The sequence below is a fragment of the Oncorhynchus masou genome, chromosome 15 (assembly GCF_036934945.1).
Source record: "Oncorhynchus masou masou isolate Uvic2021 chromosome 15, UVic_Omas_1.1, whole genome shotgun sequence".
Lineage (NCBI taxonomy): Eukaryota > Metazoa > Chordata > Actinopteri > Salmoniformes > Salmonidae > Oncorhynchus > Oncorhynchus masou.
The window spans coordinates 16,917,773-16,938,236 of record NC_088226.1 but is presented as its reverse complement, the minus strand read 5'-3'; the positions used below and the strand labels follow the sequence as shown (position 1 = coordinate 16,938,236).

General features: G+C 41.7%; 1 long non-coding RNA gene across 1 annotated transcript; it reads right to left on the bottom strand.

The window, feature by feature from the left end:
- Window positions 1-18,790: 18,790 nt before the first annotated feature.
- Window positions 18,791-20,262, bottom strand: LOC135555010 (uncharacterized). The gene is made up of 2 exons (XR_010457802.1): window positions 20,148-20,262; window positions 18,791-19,887 (listed from the first exon to the last, which is right to left on the bottom strand). It is a non-coding gene; the product is annotated as an uncharacterized LOC135555010 (long non-coding RNA).
- Window positions 20,263-20,464: the final 202 nt, after the last annotated feature.

Here is a 20,464-nt window from a genome sequence, read left to right as displayed (position 1 = left end):
CCAATGGAGGACATTCAGAGACTTGTCCCGACGCCACTTCTGCTTTGTCTTGGCTGTGTGCTTAGGGTTGTTGTCCTGTTGGAAGGAGAATCTTCGACCCAGTCTGAGGTCCTGAGCACTCTGGAGTAGGTTTTCATCAAGGATCTCTCTATACTTTGCTCCGTTCATCTTTCCCTCAATCCTGACTAGTCTCCCAGTCCCTACCGCTGAAAAACATCCACACAATATGATGGTGTCACCACCATGCTTCACCATAGCGATTGTGCCAAGTTTCCTCATGGTCTGAGAGTCCTTTAAGTTCCTTTTGGCAAACTCCAAGGGGGCTGTCATGTGCCTTTCACTGAGGAGTGTCTTCCGTCTGGCCACTCTACCATAAAGGTCTGATTGGTGGAGTGCTGCAGAGATGGTTGTCCTTCTGGAAGGTTCTCCCATCTCCACAGAGGAACTCTGGAGCTATGTCAGAGTGACCATCGGCTTCTTGGTCACCTCCCTGACCAAGGCCCTTCTCCCCCGATTGCTCAGTTTGGCCAGACTCCAGGAAGCTCCAGGAAGATTATTGGTGTTTCCAAACTTCTTCCATTTAAGAATCATGTTGACATTTTTTGGTACCCTTCCCCAGATTTGTGCTTTGTTTTGGAGCTCTACAGACAATTCCTCTGACCTCATGGCCTGGTTTTTGCTCTAAAATTCACTGTCAACTGTGGGATCTTAAATAGACAGTTGTGAATTTACAACAGGTGGACTCCAATCAACTTGTAGAAACGTCTCAAGAATGATCAATGGGAACAGGATGCACCTGAGGTCAATTTCGAGTCTCAGAGGAAAGGGTCTGAATACTTACAGTGCCTTGCAAAAGTATTCATCCCCCTTGGCATTTTTCCTATTTTGTTGCATTACAACCTTCAATGTAAATGTAATTTTATTGGGATTTCATGTAATGGACATACACAGAATAGTCCAAATTGGTGAAGTGAAATGGAAAAAATAACTTGTTTCAAAAAAAAAAAAATGTAAATTTGGAAAAGTGGTACATGCATATGTATTCACCACCTTTGCTATGAAGCCCCTAAGTAAGATCTGGTGCGTCCAATTACCTTCAGAAGTAGCATAATTAGTTAAATAAAGTACACTTGTGTGCAATCTAAGTGTCACATGATCTCAGTATATACCTGTTCCCGAAAGGCCCCAGAGTCTGCAACACCACTAAGCAAGGGGCACCACCAAGCAAGTGGCTCCATGAAGACCAAGGAGCTCTCCAAACATGTCAGGGACAAAGTTGTGGAGGAGTACAGAGCAGGGTTGGGTAAAAAAAAATATCCAAAACTTTGAACATACCACAGAGCACCAATAAATCCATCATAAAAAAAATGAAAGAATATGGCACCACAACAAACCTGCCAAGCGAGGGCCGCCCCCAAAACGCATGTACCAGGCAAGGAGGACATTAATCAGAGAGGAAACGAAGAGACCAAAGATAACCCTGAAGGAGCTGCAAAGCTCCACAGTGGAGATTGGAGTATCTGTCCAGAGAACAACTTTATGCTGCACACGACACAGAGCTTGGCTTTACAGGTGAGTGGCCAGAAAAAAGCCATTGCTAAAAGAAAAGAAAAAAATAAGCAAATAAGTTTGGTGTTCGTCAAAAGGCATGTGGTAGACTCCCCAAACATATGGAAGAAGGTATTCTGGTCAGATGAAACTAAAATGTAGCTTTTTGGCCATCAAGGAAAATGTTATGTCTGGCGCAAATCCAACACCTCTCATAACCCCAAGAACACCATCCCCATAGTGAAGCATCATGATGGCAGCATCATGCTGTGGGGATGTTTTTCATCGGCAGGGACTGGGAAACTGGTCAGAATTGTAGGAATGATGTCGCTAAATACAGGGAAATTCTTGAGGGAAACCTGTTTCAGTCTTCCAGAGATTTGAGACGGGGACGGAGGTTCACCTTCCAGCACGACAATGACCCTAAGCATACTGCTAAAGCAACACTCGAGTGGTTTAAGGGGAAACATTTAAATGTCTTGGAATGGCCTAGTCAAAGCACAGACCTCAATCCAATTGAGAATCTGTGGTATGACTTAAAGATTGCTGTACACCAGCGGAACCCATCCAGCTTGAAGGAGCTGGAGCAGTTTTGCCTTGAAGAAGGGGCCAAAATCCCAGTGGCTATATATGTCAAGCTTACAGAGACATACCCCAAGAGACTTGCAGCTGTAATTGCTGCAAAATGTGTCTCTACAAAGTATTGACTTTGGGGGGGGGGGAATAGTTATGCGCTCTCAAGTTTTCTGTTTTTTTGTCTTATTTCTTGTTTGTTTCACAATAAAAAATGCCAAGGGGGTGAATACATTCGCAAGCCACTGTATGTAAATAAGGTATTTCGGTTTTCTGTCATTATGGGGCATTGTGTGTAGATTAATTTTGTAATTTTTTTTAAATCCATTTTATAATAAGGCTGTAAGATAACAAATTGTGGAAAAGTCCAGGGGTCTGAAAACAGGGACAAAGTCAACCAGGACCATTGATACACTCTGCAAGTGGCACAGGGAAGTTCAAGGTTGTAAATGCCAGCCCAGATTGTCACAATGAAGACAATTTTATGGAGTGGACTGAAGGGCCAAAGATCCTGCAAGGTACAATCTGCTATATATACAGCAGTTCAATGCCCATAGATTTTTTTAAAGAATATAGGCTACTAATGTAGGATCCTAATTTGAGCCCGTTTGCTACTGTAGGAAATATTCCTGCAGCAACAGGAAATGTGAATTATTATGTGGATTATAATTAATTGACATTTTTGTAGGGGTTGATACATTTTTCATAAGGGAAAATCAAGTCTGAAATTTCAAAGTGGAAATTACAAACTTCAGAAGCCTTTTTAAACTTCAAATACACTCCATGCTTTACATTTCCTGCATTGCAGGAAAGCTCTTCTGCAACAGGGGGATCAAATGAAGATCTTAAATCTGTAGACTTACCTGTCAGGCCTTGCATTCATAGCTCCATCTAAACAAATGAAAGAGTGTCCCTTTAACATCCCTCAATCTGTAATTCTATGTTCACCTCTAGTTGAGGAGGAGCCCATGGAGGTTGACTATGTGGAGGACCAGTTTGTGGTTCGGGCCATTGTCACTGTCCAGAGTGGATTCCCCCACTACAGAATCCATGACACAGAGTCTAAATAGTCAACCAAATATCAATCAGGACTATCTGCATTGACCCTTTTTGCTCATCACGTACGCTGCTACTGTTTATGATCTATTATGTAGCCTAGTCACTTTACCCCTACCTATATACACACATCTACCTCAATCACCTCGCACGCCTGCACATCGACTCGATACTGGTAACACATGTATATAGCCAAGTTATACTTACTCATTGTGTATGTATTCCTAATGTTATTATTCTTTTTAATGTTAATGTTATTACTATTTTCCTCCCTGCATTGTTGGAAAGGGCCCGTAAGTAAGCATTTCACTGTTAGTCTACACCTGTTGTTTACCAAGCCTGTGACAAATGAAATTTTATTGGTTTTGATTAGAGAGAGAGAGAGAGAGAGAGAGAGGGAGAGAGAGAGAGAGAGAGAGAGAGAGAGAGAGAGAGAGAGAGAGAGAGAGAGAGAGAGAGAGAGGAGTGGAACAGGAGGACGTTTCAGAGGAAATCCATTCTCCCTCCCTACCCAATAATTTATTCTCTTTCTATAAACTATATCTCTTTATTTTTGCATACAACTACATTTGCATAAGATATAAACCTTGAACAACTTCGCCACCATCTTGTACTGTAGCTACTATACATCTTAGAGAGAACAATTGGCTGTGTGGAGGGAACAGCATAATTAATCTCTTTGATCATGCTATTAGAGGTTCACTTGAATAATACGTACACAGCAATTACCAGCCACGATGTAATGATGAACAAATTAGCTTGATGATTAGTCAGGTGGATGACTGAGTTGTGTTTTATTATTTTAACCTTTATTTAACTAGGCAAGTCAGTTAAGAAAAAAATCTTATTTTCAATGACGGCCTAGGAAGTGGGTTAACTGCCGTGTTCAGGGGTAGAACGACAGATTTGTACCTTGTCAGCTCAGGGATTCGAACTTGCAACCTTTCGGTTACTAGCCCAATGCTCTAACCAGTAGGCTGGTAACAAAAATCTACCATTTAAAATGATCTCAAATGTATAGTTTTTAAAATGCATATATATGACTGTTTTTCAGGACTTCCAAAAAGCCAGTATGTGAAGATTCCACACAAACATGTATGTGCTTATAAAATTATGGGACCGTGGTTGTGTTTTTCCACAATGGTTCTACAGTGGTTCTGTGTTTTGGATCTGGGCAGAGCTGCCTGGAAGGCAGGCAAGCAGGCGCTGCTGCTGCTGTGTGAATGTGTAATCCCCTCCTCGACCTTACAACATCTCTTCTTGTTTGAACAGCCCTGCCTCCCAGCCATTGGTAAATGTTGCCATTAGCATTTTGGCATTTCAACAGTTTGTGCCTTTGTGTGTCCCCATGTGCGTCATGATGTGCGCGTACTGTTGCATCATGTGCATTGGTGTTGCAGTGATTGTGTGGCATTTTGTTTCTATTCACTGACCCAAAAACACATGAATAATCCCCAATAATTCAGAACAGAACAGTGAGAAGCCACACTCTGCACTTGGTTTCAGAACTACTCTGCACTTGGTTTCAGAACTACTACCCTCACTAGAAATTCTCCACATGAAGCCAGCCTTTCTGAGGGTCAAAAGATCACTTTTCACTGATCTTATTACAGACACTGGCATTTCATTACCTCAGGAGCCATCATAAAGGGCCATTATCTCCCTATCTGATGGAGTCTACCACATCTACAGTCTCCCAGTCCAGCTGTAAATTATAATCCAATTCAGTTACCTAGTGTGAGAGAAAGAGAGAGAGAGAGAGAGAGAGAGAGAGAGAGAGAGAGAGAGAGAGAGAGAGAGAGAGAACTTTGACTATATACAGACTCAGTGAGCATGGCCTTGCCATTGAGAGAGGCCACCATAGGCAGACTTTCAAGAGAAGACAGGCTATGTGCACACTGCCCACAAAATGAGGAGGAAACTGAGCTGCACTTCCTAACCTCCTGCCAAATGTATGACCCTATTAGAAACACATATATTTATCTCAGATTACATATATCCCCAGAAAAATGAAAAATCACATTTTGATGGACTCCCATATCTATTGGGTGAAATACCAGTGTGTCATCACAGCAGCAAGATTTGTGACCTGTTGCCACAGGAAAAGGGCAGCCAGTGAAGAACAAACACCATTGTAAATACAACCCATAATTATGTTTATTTATTTTCCCTTTTGTACTTTAACTATTTGCACATCATTATAACACTGTACATAGCCATAATACAAAAGTTGAAACGTCTCTATTCCTTTGAAACTTTTGTGAGTGTAATGTTTTACTGTACATTTTGTATTGTTTTTTTCAATAAGTTTATTATCTATTTCACTTGCTTTGGCTATGTAAACATATGTTTCCCTTGCCAATAAAGCCATTTGAATTGAATTGAATTGAATTGAGAGGAGGAGAGAGATAATGCTCATCATTTGTTATCCACATACATGACAAATCGTACGTTGTAAAACATTATTTTGGGATGAATAAAAATGTACAATAAAAAACAACCAACATATACATAATAACAATTCGTTTAAGTTGTTTCAAAGATTTGTTAATTTATTTTTACCAATATATATATATATTTTATGAGATAATAATAATATTTCTTTCAACCTAATAATTTTAAGTTCATGCAAGAATTGTGGGTAATTCATTTTTTAAAAACGTTTACACAATGTCGTGTGCATGTTTGAAGAAAGAAAAGTATATTTCTATATTAGTATTAAGCAGCTTGTTGTGCCATGAGGTGTAATAGATCATGATGAAAACCGTCAGGCAAATGTACTTTCAATGATCATACCACCCGTTCATACCACCCATGTCACCATTCTTAATGACAGAGGCAAATTCAACATTATGCATTGCTTGTAGTTCTATCTCCAGGTAGGCTACTGCTGGTGGATTGAGCATTATTCTAAACAATACCTGCCAAAGCGGGTTAAAATGGCAAATGATCGAATACCCAAGTATGTAGGGTACTGAATATGTGTGTGACATCAACTCATATTTAATCATATTTTCAGTAAAACCCCATTTTTTATATGGCTATTATTAATTCCCTGGACATACTTTATTTGTGGAAATCCAAACTATTTATTCAAAATGTTTTACTCTAAAATATAGGAAGTTAATCTACTAATAATATTAAGTGTCTTCTTGTTGCTGTAAATTCAAAAAAGTAAATTCAACACTTGACGTTTTACAGTGTAGCCTGTACGTCTCCATAATCTATGGAGAATGAGGGAGGTGTCACGCCCTGGTCTTAGTATTTTGTGTTTTCTTCATTTATTTGGTCAGGCCAGGGTGTGGCATGGGTTTTTGTATGTGGTGTGTTTTGTATTGGGTTTTTTCAAATGTATTGGGATGGTAGTTTAGTGGGGTGTTCTAGGTGAATCTATGGCTGTCTGAAGTGGTTCTCAATCAGAGGCAGGTATTGATCGTTGTCTCTGATTGGGAACCATATTTAGGCAGCCATATTCTTTGAGTGTTTCGGTGGGTGATTGTCCTGATGTCCTTTTGTCCGTCGTGTAGTAGGTTGCACCAGTATTAGGCTGTTTCGGTTTTCGTTACGTTCATTGGTTTTTGTAGTGTTTGTATTTAGATTTGTGTTTCTTCATTTCATTAAACATGGATCGCAATCTACACGCCGCATTTTGGTCCGACTCTCCTTCACACCTAGAAAACCGTAACAGCAGGCAACATCTTGGGAATTTGAAAGCCTCAAACATTCCAATAGTTTGTGTGCTTAGTGAACCGTAATGCACCACACTATCCCCCTCCATCTAGGAGTGAGGGGGAACATGCACATTATAATAATATAGAAATGCATACAGCATAATACATATGATAATGTTAATTAGAAAGCAGTAGATATAATACATATTATAATAAATACACTCTATATACAAAAGTATGTGGACACCCCTTCAAATTAGTAAATTTGGCTATTTCAGCCACACCCATTGTGGACAGGTGAATCACGATTCATCATCTGGCAGTTCGAATGACAAATCTGGGTTTGGCGGATACCCAAAGAACGCTGTGCATAGTGCCGACTGTAAAGTTTGGTGGATGATAAATAATGGTCTGGGGCTGTTTTTCAGGGTTTGGGCTAGGCCCCTTAGTTCCAGTGAGTTCTTAATGCTACATGATACAATGACATTCTAGACAATTCTGTGCTTCCAACTTTGTGGCAACAGTTTGGGGAAGGCCCTTTCCTGTTTCAGCATGACAATGCCCCAGTGCACAAAGCAAGGTCCATACAGAAATGGTTTGATGAGATCTGTGTGGAAGAACGTGACTGGCCCGAACAAAGCCTTGACCTCAATCCCTGTCGAACACCTTTGGGATGAATTGGAATGCCAGCATTAGTACCCGACCTCACTAATGCTCTTGTGGCTGAATGGAAGCAAGTCCTCACATCTGGTGGAACTCCTTCCCTGGAGAGTGGAGGATGTTATAGCAGCAATTTTTTAAATGTTTTTTTATTTAACTAGGCAAGTCAGGTAAGAACAAATTATTTTTACAATGACGGCCTAGGAGCAGAACAGCAGATTTTTTACCTTGTCAGCTCAGGGTTTCGATCCACCAAACTGGCCCCATGCTCTAACCACTAGGCTACCTTCCGCCCTATGGGACAAACTCCATATTGACACCCATGATTTTGGAATGAGATATTGGACAGGCAGGTGTCCACATACTTTTGGTCATGTAGTATATGATAAGAGTAAATAATACAGGAGTGGAGATATACATTAGTGTTCCAGGTCCCTGGTCAAATGTAGTGCACTATATAGGGAATATGGTGCCATTTGGGGCACAGCCTGGGGAGTCATCCTATAGTCTGTAATGTACGAGTTCCAACGCTGTTTATCTGGAAACTGCTGGCCACCAGACCGTATGACAGCCAATCTCCACACAGAGCTTTTGAAGTGTGAAACGCCACTGTCTGCCATGTTCGTTTACTGTACGGCTCAAACAAACGCCTCTGTGCTTCACTGGGTCAATCTAGATCAGCCTCACTTCACATCTCAAAGAACCATGTTCTCTAATATTGGCCAAAGAGAGAGAGATAGATAGATAGATAGATAGATAGATAGATAGATAGATAGATAGATAGATAGATAGATAGATAGATAGACAGACTCTAATATGCTAAACTATATGATGTCTAGATGATTTTGAACTTGCTTCACAAATAGTGTGACGATTTGATCATTTCAACCAACGTATAAGTATAAGGGTCTTTTTTATAAATTAGGGTATCAGTGAGGATTTCCTACACTGGACAACTTGTTATAGCTGTTGGTAAATCATTGATAAGAATCTGCCAAGTTTTTCACGTCATTACATTAAGATATAAGGGGGGGATCATAGCTATATTCAATAAAATTCACAAGTTTATTTATTTATATGTTTAACCCTTTATCAGTAATGGCCTACTTTATTTTGACACTTGTTTCATGCTTTTTGGGGTGAGGGGGAGTTGTATATTAGGCCCTATATGTACAATTATATACATTGTACAATTGTATAACATTGAGGTTCTTGAAAATTACAATGAAGTGCTTGAAAAAGGCCCTGAAAGTCCTTGAATTTGAATGGTCAATGTCTGTATGAACCCTGCTTGAAGGATGTATATTCCTCGTCCTATGTTGTTGTATAGCTGGAGTTATGGGCCAATTTGCATATTTTCACTTTCATTCCTCTAAGTACACATGTGGAACTGCATGAAAATCATTTTTTATTTTTTTGTTTCAAACCATTTAGAAATGTTTATCACAATGTCACACATTGGCCCCATTATTTATAGAAAGACCCATAATTGTTGTGTGTGTGTGTGTGTGCAATTCTGCATGCGTTTCTGCGTGCGTATGATACATTTCTGTGTGTGAGCATGCACATGTTCTCATTTCTCATATCACCATAATGGGAACGAGAAAGCACATGCATGCTTGCACAGAAATGTATCATACGCACGCATGAAACGCATGCAGAATTGAGTCTAACAGAATGGAATACAACATTGCGGATAAAGTCAAAATATTACACAATTACGTGCTCAAAATGTAAAGATCTGCATTTACACCTGGATCTCACAGCTAGCTAGCTGCTATCCATGTGACTATTGGCTTACGTTGATCCCGGAGCAAACATCAATTATTCCGGAGCTAGCCAGCTGAAGAGTTCCATCAGCCCCTCCTGGGCTACAATCACCTATCCGGAGCCGTTTTACTGCCAATGCGGAGCCCCACCGGGCCTTCACAACTGGACTACCTACGTTGTCTGCCCGAGGGAGTTATCCAACTGGCCCCTCCGCCGCGACGTTAACTGAACGCCCATCTGCGGCCCGCCAATCGTTAGCCGTCTTATCGGCTGCTATCTGAATAGGTCCATCGGACAATTTTTCTTGGGTCACTATAACTATATCTATTTTGCCAATTGGGTTGATACCCTCTACCACACGGAACCCCACTAACAGACCTCCATCCACTGCCAGCTTGCTACCGATGGCCCGGCTAGCTGTCTGAATCGTTGTGACCCCAACCAACCTCACTACTCACTGGACCCTGATGATCACTCGACTAAGGATGCCTCTCCATAATGTCAATATGCCTTGTCCATTGCTGTTCTGGTTAGTGTTTATTGGATTATTTCACTGTAGAGCCTCTAGCCCTGCTCACTATACCTTATCCAACCTTTCAGTTCTACCACCCACACATGCGATGACATCACCTGGTTTCAATTATGTTTCGAGAGACAATATTTCTCTCATCATCACTCAATACTTAGGTTTACCTCCACTGTATTCACATCCTACCATACCTTTGTCTGTACATTATACCTTGAAGTTATTTTATCGCCCCCAGAAACCTCCTTTTACTCTCTGTTACAGACGTTCTAGACGACCAATTCTCATAGCTTTTATCCGTACCCTTATTCTACTCCTCCTCTGTTCCTCTGATGATGTAGAGGTGAATCCAGGCACTGCAGTGCCTAGCTCCACTCCTATTCCCCAGGCGCTCTTTTTTGATGAGTTCTGTAACTGTAATAGCCTTGGTTTCATGCATGTTAACATTAGAAGCCTCCTCCCTAAGTTCATTTTATTCACTGCTTTAGCACACTCTGCCAACCCGGATGTTCTAGCTGTGTCTGAATCCTGGCTTAGGTAGACCACCAAAAATTCTGACATTTTCATCCCGAACTAAACATTTTCAGACAAGATTGAACGGCCAAAGGGGGCGGTGTTGCAATCTACTGCAAAGATAGCATGCAGAGTTCTGTCCTACTATCCAGGTCTGTATCCAAACAATATGAACTTCTACTTTTAAAAATCCACCTCTCTAAAAACAAGTCTCTCACCGTTGCTGCCTGCTATAGACCACCCTCTAGCCCCCAGCTGTGCTCTGGACACCATATGTGAACTGATTGCCCCCCATCTATCTTCAGAGCTCGTGCTGCTAGGCGACCTAAACTGGAACATGCTTAACACCCCAGCCATCCTACAATCTAAGCTTGATGCCCTCAATCTCACACAAATTATCAATGAACCTACCAGGTACCACTCCAAATCCGTAAACACGGGCACCCTCATAGATATCATCCTAACCAACTTGCCCTCTAAATAGACCTCTGCTCATTTCAACCGAGATCTCAGCGATCACTGCCTCATTGCCTGCATCCATAATGGGTGAGCGGTCAAACGACCTCCATTCATTACTGTCAAACGCTCACTAAAACACTTCAGCGAGCAGGCCTTTCTAATCAACCTGGCCATGCTTTCCACCTGGCTACCCCTACCTCGGTCAACAGCCTTCCCCATTTCTCCTTCTCCCAAATCCAGTCAGCTGATGTTCTGAAAGAGCTGCAAAATCTGGACCCCTACAAATCAGCCGGGCTAGACAATCTGGACCCTTTCTTTCTAAAATTATCTGCCGAAGTTGTTGCCAATCTGGACCCTGTTCAAACTCTCTTTCATGTCATCTGAGATTCCCAAAGATTGGAAAGCAGCTGTGGTCATCCCCCTCTTCAAAGGGGGGACACTCATGACCCAAACTGCTACAGACCTATATCTATCCTACCCTGCCTTTCTAAGGTCTTCGAAAGCCAAGTCAACAAACAGATCACCGACCATTTCAAATCCCACCATACCTTCTCCGCTATGCAATCTGGTTTCAGAGCTGGTCATGGGTGTACCTCAGCCACGCTCAAGGTCCTAAACGATATCTTAACCGCTGTTGATAAGAAACAATACTGTGCAGCTGTATTCATTGACCTGGCCAAGGCTTTTGACTCTGTCAATCACCACATCCTAATCATCAGACTCAACAGCCTTGGTTTCTCAAATGATTGCTGCACCTGGATCACCAACTACTTCTCTGATAGAGTTCAGTGTGTCAAATCAGAGGGTCTATTGTCCGGGCCTCTGTCAGTCTCTATGGGGGTGCCACAGGGTTCAATTCTTGGACCAACTCTCTTCTCTGTATACATCAATGATGTTGCTGTCAGGACCCAGTTATGAACTCGGGTCTCCGGTGTGAGAAACAGTCACTTAGCAAACTGAGCCACTAATTGTCGGCAGAATCCAGAAGATGAGGCAGACACAGCAATACTGGAGACCTCAAGAGAGTCCAACTGGCGCAACAACTGTTCACAGCTTCGCTGGGGCTGGGTGCTAACATTCAAACACAGAGCAAAGAACTGAGGAAAACTAAGGGTTTAAATACATTCAAGGGAAACGAGGCACAGGTGCAAATCATAACTGGGAACAAGGGAAAACAAAAGGGTCAAAAAGCACAATGGGGGCATCTAGTGACCAAAACCGGAACAACCCTGGCCAAATCCTGACAGTCGCTCTTGCTGCTGGTGAGTCTCTGATCCACCTCTACGCAGACGACACCCTTCTGTATACTTCTGGCCCTTCTTTGAACACTGTGTTAACAACCCTCCAGGTGAGCTTTACACTACTCAATAAATTGGATGCAGTCTATCACAGTGCCATCCGTTTTGTCACCAAAGCCCCATATACTACCCACCACTGCGACCTGTACGCTCTCGTTGGCTGGCCCTCGCTTCATACTCGTCGCCAAACCCACTAGCTCCATGTCATCTACAAGACCCTGCTAGGTAAAGTCCCTCCTTATCTCAGTTCGCTGGTCACCATAGCAGCACCCACCGGTAGCATGCGCTCCAGCAGGTATATCTCTCTGGTCACCCCCAAAACCAATTCTTCCTTTGGCCGCCTCTCCTTCGAGTTCTCTGCTGCCAATGACTGGAACGAACTACAAAAATCTCTGAAACTGGAAACGCTTATCTCCCTCACTAGCTTTAAGCACAAGCTGTCAGAGCAGCTCACAGATTACTGCACCTGTACATAGCCCATCTATAATTTAGGCCAAACAACTACCTCTTCCCCTACTGTATTTATTTATTTGTTTAGCTCCTTTGCACCCCATTATTTCTATCTCTACTTTGCACATTCTTCCACTGCAAATCAACCATTCCAGTGATTTACTTGCTATATTGTATTTTCTTCGCCACCATGGCCTTTTTTTGCCTTTACCTCCCTTATCTCACCTCACTTGCTCACATTGTATATAGACTTATTTTCTACTGTATTATTGACTGTATGTTTATTTTGCTCCATGTGTAACTCTGTGTTGTTGTATGTGTCAAACTGCTTTGCTTTATCTTGGCCAGGTCGCAATTGTAAAAGAGAACTTGTTTTCAACTTGCCTACCTGGTTAAATAAAGGTTAAATAAAAAAATTAAATAAAAAATGCTACTGTATACTGAGAACTTTGACATTACTAAAAGGACGTATTTGGGTGACATTGCTAAAAGGACGTATTTTGGTGACATTGCTAAAAGGACGTATTTGGGTGACATTGCTAAAACGACGTGTTTGGGTGACATTAGTAAAAGGACGTATTTGGGGGACATTGCTAAAAGGATGTGTTTGGGTGTCATTACTAAAAAGACGTATTTGGGTGTTTGCCATTACTAAAAGGACGTATTTGGGTGCCATTACTAAAAGGACGTATTTGGGTGACATTGCTAAAAGGACGTATTTGGGTGACATTACTAAAAGGACGTATTTGGGTGTTTGCCATTGCTAAAAGGACATATTTGGGTGCCATTACTAAAAGGACGTATTTGGGTGCCATTACTAAAAGGACGTATTTGGGTGCCATTACTAAAAGGACGTATTTGGGTGACATTGCTAAAAGGACGTATTTGGGTGACATTACTAAAAGGACATATTTGGGTGTTTGCCATTACTGTAACGGCGTTCTTTTGTTGTTGAAGGAGAGTCGGACCGAAATGCAGCGTGTATGTTACTCATGTTTATTAGTGAAGACAAAAACGAACGAACTAACACGAATAACTAATAAATACAAAAAACAACAAACAGAACGAAACCTAATACAGCCTGACTGGTGCAACCTACACAGAGACAGGAACAATCACCCACGAAATACAAGGTGAAAAACAGGCTACCTAAATACGGTTCCCAATCAGCGACAACGAGAAGCACCTGACTCTGATTGAGAACCGCCTCAGGCAGCCAACCTAATTAACACACACACACACACACACCCCTAATCAACTACAATCCCAAACACTACAAACCCCAATATGGAAATACAATACATAATAACCCCATGTCACACCCTGGTCTGACTAACTAATAAACTAAAACACAAAATACTAAGACCAAGGCGTGACAATTACTAAAAGGACGTATTTGGGTGACATTGCTAAAAGGACGTATTTGGGTGACATTGCTAAAAGGACGTATTTGGGTGACATTGCTAAAAGGACGTGTTTGGGTGACATTGCTAAAAGGACGTGTTTGGGTGACATTACTAAAAGGACGTATTTGGGTGACATTACTAAAAGGACGTATTTGGTGTCATTACTAAAAGGACGTATTTGGTGTCATTACTAAAAGGACGTATTTGGGTGACATTGCTAAAAGGACGTATTTGGGTGACATTGCTAAAAGGATGTATTTGGGTGACATTACTTAAAGGACGTATTTGGGTGACATTGCTAAAAGGACGTATTTGGGTGACATTGCTAAAAGGACATATTTGGGTGACATTGCTAAAAGGACATATTTGGGTGACATTGCTAAAAGGACGTATTTGGGTGTTTGCCATTACTAAAAGGACGTATTTGGGTGTTTGCCATTACTAAAAGGACGTATTTGGGTGTTTGCCATTACTAAAAGGACGTATTTGGGTGTTTGCCATTACTAAAATCCGTGTTTTGTTTTCCATTACTAAAAGGACTTATTTGGGTGACGTTACTAAAAGGACGTATTTGGGTGACATTACTAAAAGGACATATTTGGGTGTTTGCCATTACTAAAAGGACGTATTTGGGTGTTTGCCATTACTAAAAAGACTTATTTGGGTGACATTACTAAAAGGACATATTTGGGTGCCATTGCTAAAAGGAAATATTTGGGTGCCATTACTAAAAGGACGTATTTGGGTGCCATTACTAAAAGGACGCATTACGTTTTTGGAGCCTTTGTTCCTGTTTTCCATAGCCCCCATACTGCAGAACGAGCAACAAGGAAGTCTATTGCGGGTGAGGTAAGATTCTCAAAACCAAATGAAATAGCTAAAAAAGTGATGGACCCTTCTATAATATGCGATTGACATCAAAAATGTTGATATATTTTCTTTTTTAAGTGAACCACTCCTTTAAGCAGCATCTACTAGTACCACTCTATATTTTACTTTAATGTTTTTCTCCTGTTATTGTCTCTGTGTGTACACACTTGAGTGCTCCAGCTGTCCCTGATTGCTAATGAAGGGCTGATGGGAGCAGATTGTATAGAGCTATGTCATTTAATGATTTGATTCCATTCTTACACAACACTGGTCTCAGATGAATAGTGAGATCACTCCGACCCCCAGAAATGGGTGAGCTGCGCTGTCTGGCATCCGTTAATCTTAACATCAAATTAGCATATGGAGCACAAACAGAGAACTCCAGAGGCCATAGGTGAGCGTAATCATGGAGATGACTGTCTGTGCATAGAGACAGCTAAACAATGAAAACAACAGGAAAACACACTCTCTCCAACAAAACAGTATGAACACTAGGGTCTAAAGGCATTCACACACATACACTTCTGATGCAAAAATAAATTAAAAGCCGATAAACCAAATTGGCGCCAGCCAGTTGTCCAGAAGAAAAAAATCCATTGCAAAACAATCGTTTTTTGCCTATTCATTGATGAAAATAACAGTCGGTGTAAATACATTTTACCAGTCGTGCTCATCTGTCTATAGGTACATTTGCATAGCCTAATTGAGTGGAATTAAATTGGCAAGTGTGTATTTTCTGTAGTTGTTATGTATGTTATCACACACACATAGCATACAGATACAGAGCCTAGTTTGAGCTGTAAATCTGTCAGACAGCTCGAGAGCTGCTGCTACAGCTCCACAAACAGCTCCTTTGTTGCTGCTGGAGTGAAAAGTGCTTTCATAAACCCAATCTTTGTGCAACAATCCTAAATTCAATCGTGTGTCAAAAAACAATGTTGATGGGCCACGATTAAAAAGACCTAGGCCTACTGTTTGTGTTTCTCAACTGATAATTGAAGCGCACTTAACCATTTGCCAATCAAGTGCATAAGCAACGGTATTCGCCAATCAAGTGCATAAGCAACGGTATTCGCGAATCAAGTCCATAAGCAACGGTAGGCAGGCTTTAGCGTGTCACACACCCGTTTTTAATGAGCTGGAAGCCATATGCATTTTGAAAGCATACTGTATACTTAATATTTTGAAACCTGAACATTTTACTTCATATTATGAGACATGGCTTATCTTGCTTCAAAGTAGCCTTTCCAAAATCCGACCATAGAAACATGTTGGCAATTATTTTATAAATACTTCCGTGTGCCATTGAAACGAGTAGTCTATTTCTCTCATGTTCTATTGGTTTTTAAATCAACTTTCTTTCATTGTCCAGTAGTCAAAGTTACAATCCTAGTCATATTAGCAACCCATGCTATCTTTAGTTTGCTCATTTTTCAAAATGTCTAATGGATATTTTCATCTCTGTCATATGAAACCGCTTGCATTGTCACACCCTGATGGGTTTCACCTGTCTTTGCGCTTGTCTCCACCCCACTCCAGGTGTCGCCTATCTTCCCCTGTGCATTTATACCTGTGTTCTCTGTTTGTCTGTTGCCAGTTCGGCTTGTCTTGTCAGGTGTTACCAGTGTGGTTTCCCAACTTCCTGTTCTCTCAAGTTTCCTAGTTTCCCTGGTTCTGACCATTCTGCCTGTCCTGAACCCAAGCCTGCCTGCCTGCCTTTCTGTACCTGCCTGACTCTGACCCGATTATGAACCTCTGCCTGCCCTGACCCCAAGCCTGCCTGCTGTTCTGTACCTTACTGACTCTGCCCTGCGTTACGGACCTCTGCCTGCCCTTGACCTGTCTTTTGCCTGCCCCCTGTTTGGGTCAATAAACATCTGTGATTCTAGCTGTCTGCATCTGGGTGTTATCCTGAGTTCTTTACAAGTGCATTTCCCCACTAACTGTGCGCATTGCTGCGCTTAAAATGTGAAGAAGTTTATCAACATTTTACGATTAATGTTCTGACCTGTTGCATCAGCCTCATTGCTTTAAAAAAAATGTTACCTAGACCTGCTGGTTTTATGAATTTAGGATCTATCGGCACACAACTGTCCTGGAGTCTGTTAGGAATAGGCTGTTTCTTTCTAGCACAGAATGACAAACTGACCAAAATAATATGTAAATGTTTATTCTACATGGGATAGCAGATTGACATAAACTAGTGAATTTGCTGTTTGTGACTCTTGTTGGCTTAGGAGAAGTAAATGTGGACAGTTATTCTAACATGGGGCGGCAAGTAGCCTAGCGGATAAGAACGTTGTGCCCGTAACTGAAAGGTTGCTGATTCAAATCCATGACCTGTCTAGGTAAAAAATATGTTGATGTGCCCTTGAGCCAGGCACTTAACCCTAGTTGCTCTGGATAAGAGCTTCTGCTAAATGACTCAAATGTGCGCATCTGAAATTCGGTAAGAAGGATACACGCAGTTGCATGTTCTGTTAAAATGAATTGCCATAATCTAAATGTGATTTCTGTCTTTCTGAGCACTGTGGGTGGACGCAGCCCTAATCAGGATATGGATCCAAGGTTGCCAGGTTTAGCTAAAATTTCCCATTCAATGGCCACTGAAAAGGCCTGAAAACTAGCCCATTTTTGCCATATTTATACAATAAACCCTTTTCCATAACGTTATTGAGCCAATTAAGAAGGAATATCGTAGTAACTTGAAATGACATTTAGTAGCAAAATTTGGTTTTCCTCAAAATTATAAATGCAAGCTATGACATGACCTAATAAAGGAATTTGAATATGTCACAAGAGAAAAGATCATTTTGCCCTTATTAAACTAATTTTCCATCCATTCAACTCGGGTGACTGTTACGATTAAGCAATAAGGCACAAGGTCTCTCAACCAGCTTCACCTTGTACGCTTTTCAACAGTCTTGAAGGAGTTCCCACATATGCTGAGCACTTGTTGGCTGCTTTACCTTCACTCTGAGGTCCAACACATCCCAAACCATCTCAATTGGTTTGAGGTTGGGTGATTGTGGAGGCCAGGTCATCTGATGCAGCACTTCATCACTCTCCTTATTGGTCAAATAGCCCTTACACAACCTGGAGGTGTGTTGGGTCATTGTCCTGTTGAAAAACATATGATATCCCCACAAAGCACAAACCAGATGGGATGGAGTATCGCTGCAGTAGAATCCTAATCCCAATAGAATCCTGTAGAAGCCATGCTGGTTAAGTATGCCTTGAATTCTAAATAAATCACAGTGTCACCAAAAACGCACCCCCAGAGCATCAAACCTCCTCTTCCATGCTTCACGGCAACCACACATGCGGAGATCATCCGTACCTACTCTGCGTCTCACAAAGACACGGCGGTTGGAACCAAAAATCTCAAATTTGGACTCAGCAGACCAAAGGACAGATTTACACCGGCCTAATGTCCATTGCTCGTGTTTCTTGGCCCAAGCAAGTCTCTTCTTATTATTGGTGCCCTTTAGTAGTGGTTTGCAAACCCATGAAGGCCTGATTCACACAGTCTCCTCTGAACAGTTGATGTTGATATGTGTCTTTTACTTGAACTCTGTGAAGCATTTATTTGGGCTGCAGTTAACTCTAATGAAGGTATTATCTGCAGAGGACGTAACTCTGGGTCTTCCTTTCCTCTGACGGTCCTCATGAGAGACAGTTTCATCATAGCGTGATGGTTTTTGCGACTGCACTTGTAGAAACTTTCAAAGTTCTTGACATTTTCCGGATTGAGTGACCTTCGTGTGTTAAAGTAATGGTGGGCTGTCATTTCTCTTTGCTTATTTGAGCTGTTCTTGCCATAATATGGACTTGGTCTTTTACCAGATAGGGCCATCTTCTGTATACCACCCCTACCTTGTCACAACACAACTGATTGGCTAAAACGCATTAAGAAGGAAAGACATTCCACAAATGAACTTTTAACAAGGCTCACCTGTTAATTGAAATGCATTCCAGGTGACTACCTCATCAAATCAAATCAAATTTTATTGGTCACATACACATGGTTAGCAGATGTTAATGTGAGTGTAGCGAAATGCTTGTGCTTCTAGTTCCATCAGTGCAGTAATATCTAACAAATAATCTAACAATTCCCAACAACTACCTGATACACACAAATCTAACAAGTAATCTAACACTTCCCAAACAACAACCTAATACACACATATCTAAAGGGGTGAAGAGAATATGTACATATAAATATATGGATGAGCGATGGCCGAGCGGCATAGACAAGGTGCAGTAATCAAATCAAATCAAGTTTATTTGCCACGTGCTCTGAATACAACAGTGAAATGCTTACTTACAGGCTCTAACCAATAGTGCAAAAAAGGTATTAGGTGAACAATAGGTAGGTAAAGAAATAAAACAACAGTAAAAAGACAGGCTATACACAGTAGCAAGGCTATAAAAGTAGCGAGGCTACATACAGACACATATATGATGAACAGAGAGTAGCAGTAGCGTAAAAGAGGGGTTGGCGGGTGGTGGGTGGGACACAATGCAGACAGCCCGGTTAGCCAATGTGCTAGAGCACTGGTTGGTCGGCCCAATTGAGGTAGTATGTACATGAATGTATAGTTAAAGTGACTATGCATATATGATAAACAGAGAGTAGCAGCAGCGTAAAAAGAGGGGTTGGGGGGGCACACAATGCAAATAGTCCGGGTAGCCATTTGATTACCTGTTCAGGAAGCTTGTTATTCTTGCACCACCCGGCCAGGGCACCACCTGGCCAGGGCACCACCTGACCTCCTCCCTATAGGCTGTCTCGTCGTTGTCGGTGATCAGGCCTACCACTGTTGTGTCGTCTGCAAACTTAACGAGGGTGTTGGAGTCATGCCTGGCCATGCAGTTGTGGGTAAACAGGGAGTAGAGGAGGGGACTGAGCACGCACCCCTGGGGAGCTCCAGTGTTGAGGATCAGCGTGGCAGATGTGTTGCTACCTACCCTCACCACCTGGGGGCGGCCTGTCAGGAAGTCCAGGATCCAGTTGCAGAGGGAGGTGTTTAGTCCCAGGATCCTTAGTGATGAACTTTGATGGTACTATGGTGTTGAACGCTGAGCTGTAGTCAATGTATAGGGTATAAAATACAGTATATACATATGAGTAATGTAACATATGTAAATATTATTATAGTGGCATTATTTAAAGTGGCATTGTTTAAAGTGACTAGTGATCCATTTATGCAAGTGTCCAGTGATCGGGTCTCAATGTGGGCAGCAGGCTCTCTGAGTAAGTGATTGCTGTTTAGCAGTCTGATGGCCTTGAGATAGAAGCTGTTTCTCAATCTCTCGGTCCCAGCTTTGATGCACCTGTACTGACCTCGCCTTCTGGATGATAGCAGTGTGAACAGGCAGTGGCTCGAGTGGTTGTTGTCCTTGATGATCTTTTTGGCCTTCCTGTGACATCGGGTGCTGTCGGTGTCATGGAGGGCAGGTAGTTTGCCCCCGGTGATGCGTCATGAAGCTGGTTGAGAGAATGCCAAGAGTGTGCAAAGCTGTCATCAAGAAAAAGGGTGGCTACTTTGAAGAATCTCAAATATAAAATATATTTTGATTTGTTGAACACTTTTTTGGTTACTACATGATTTCATGTGTTTTTCATAGTTTTGATGTCTTCACTATTATTCTACAATGTAG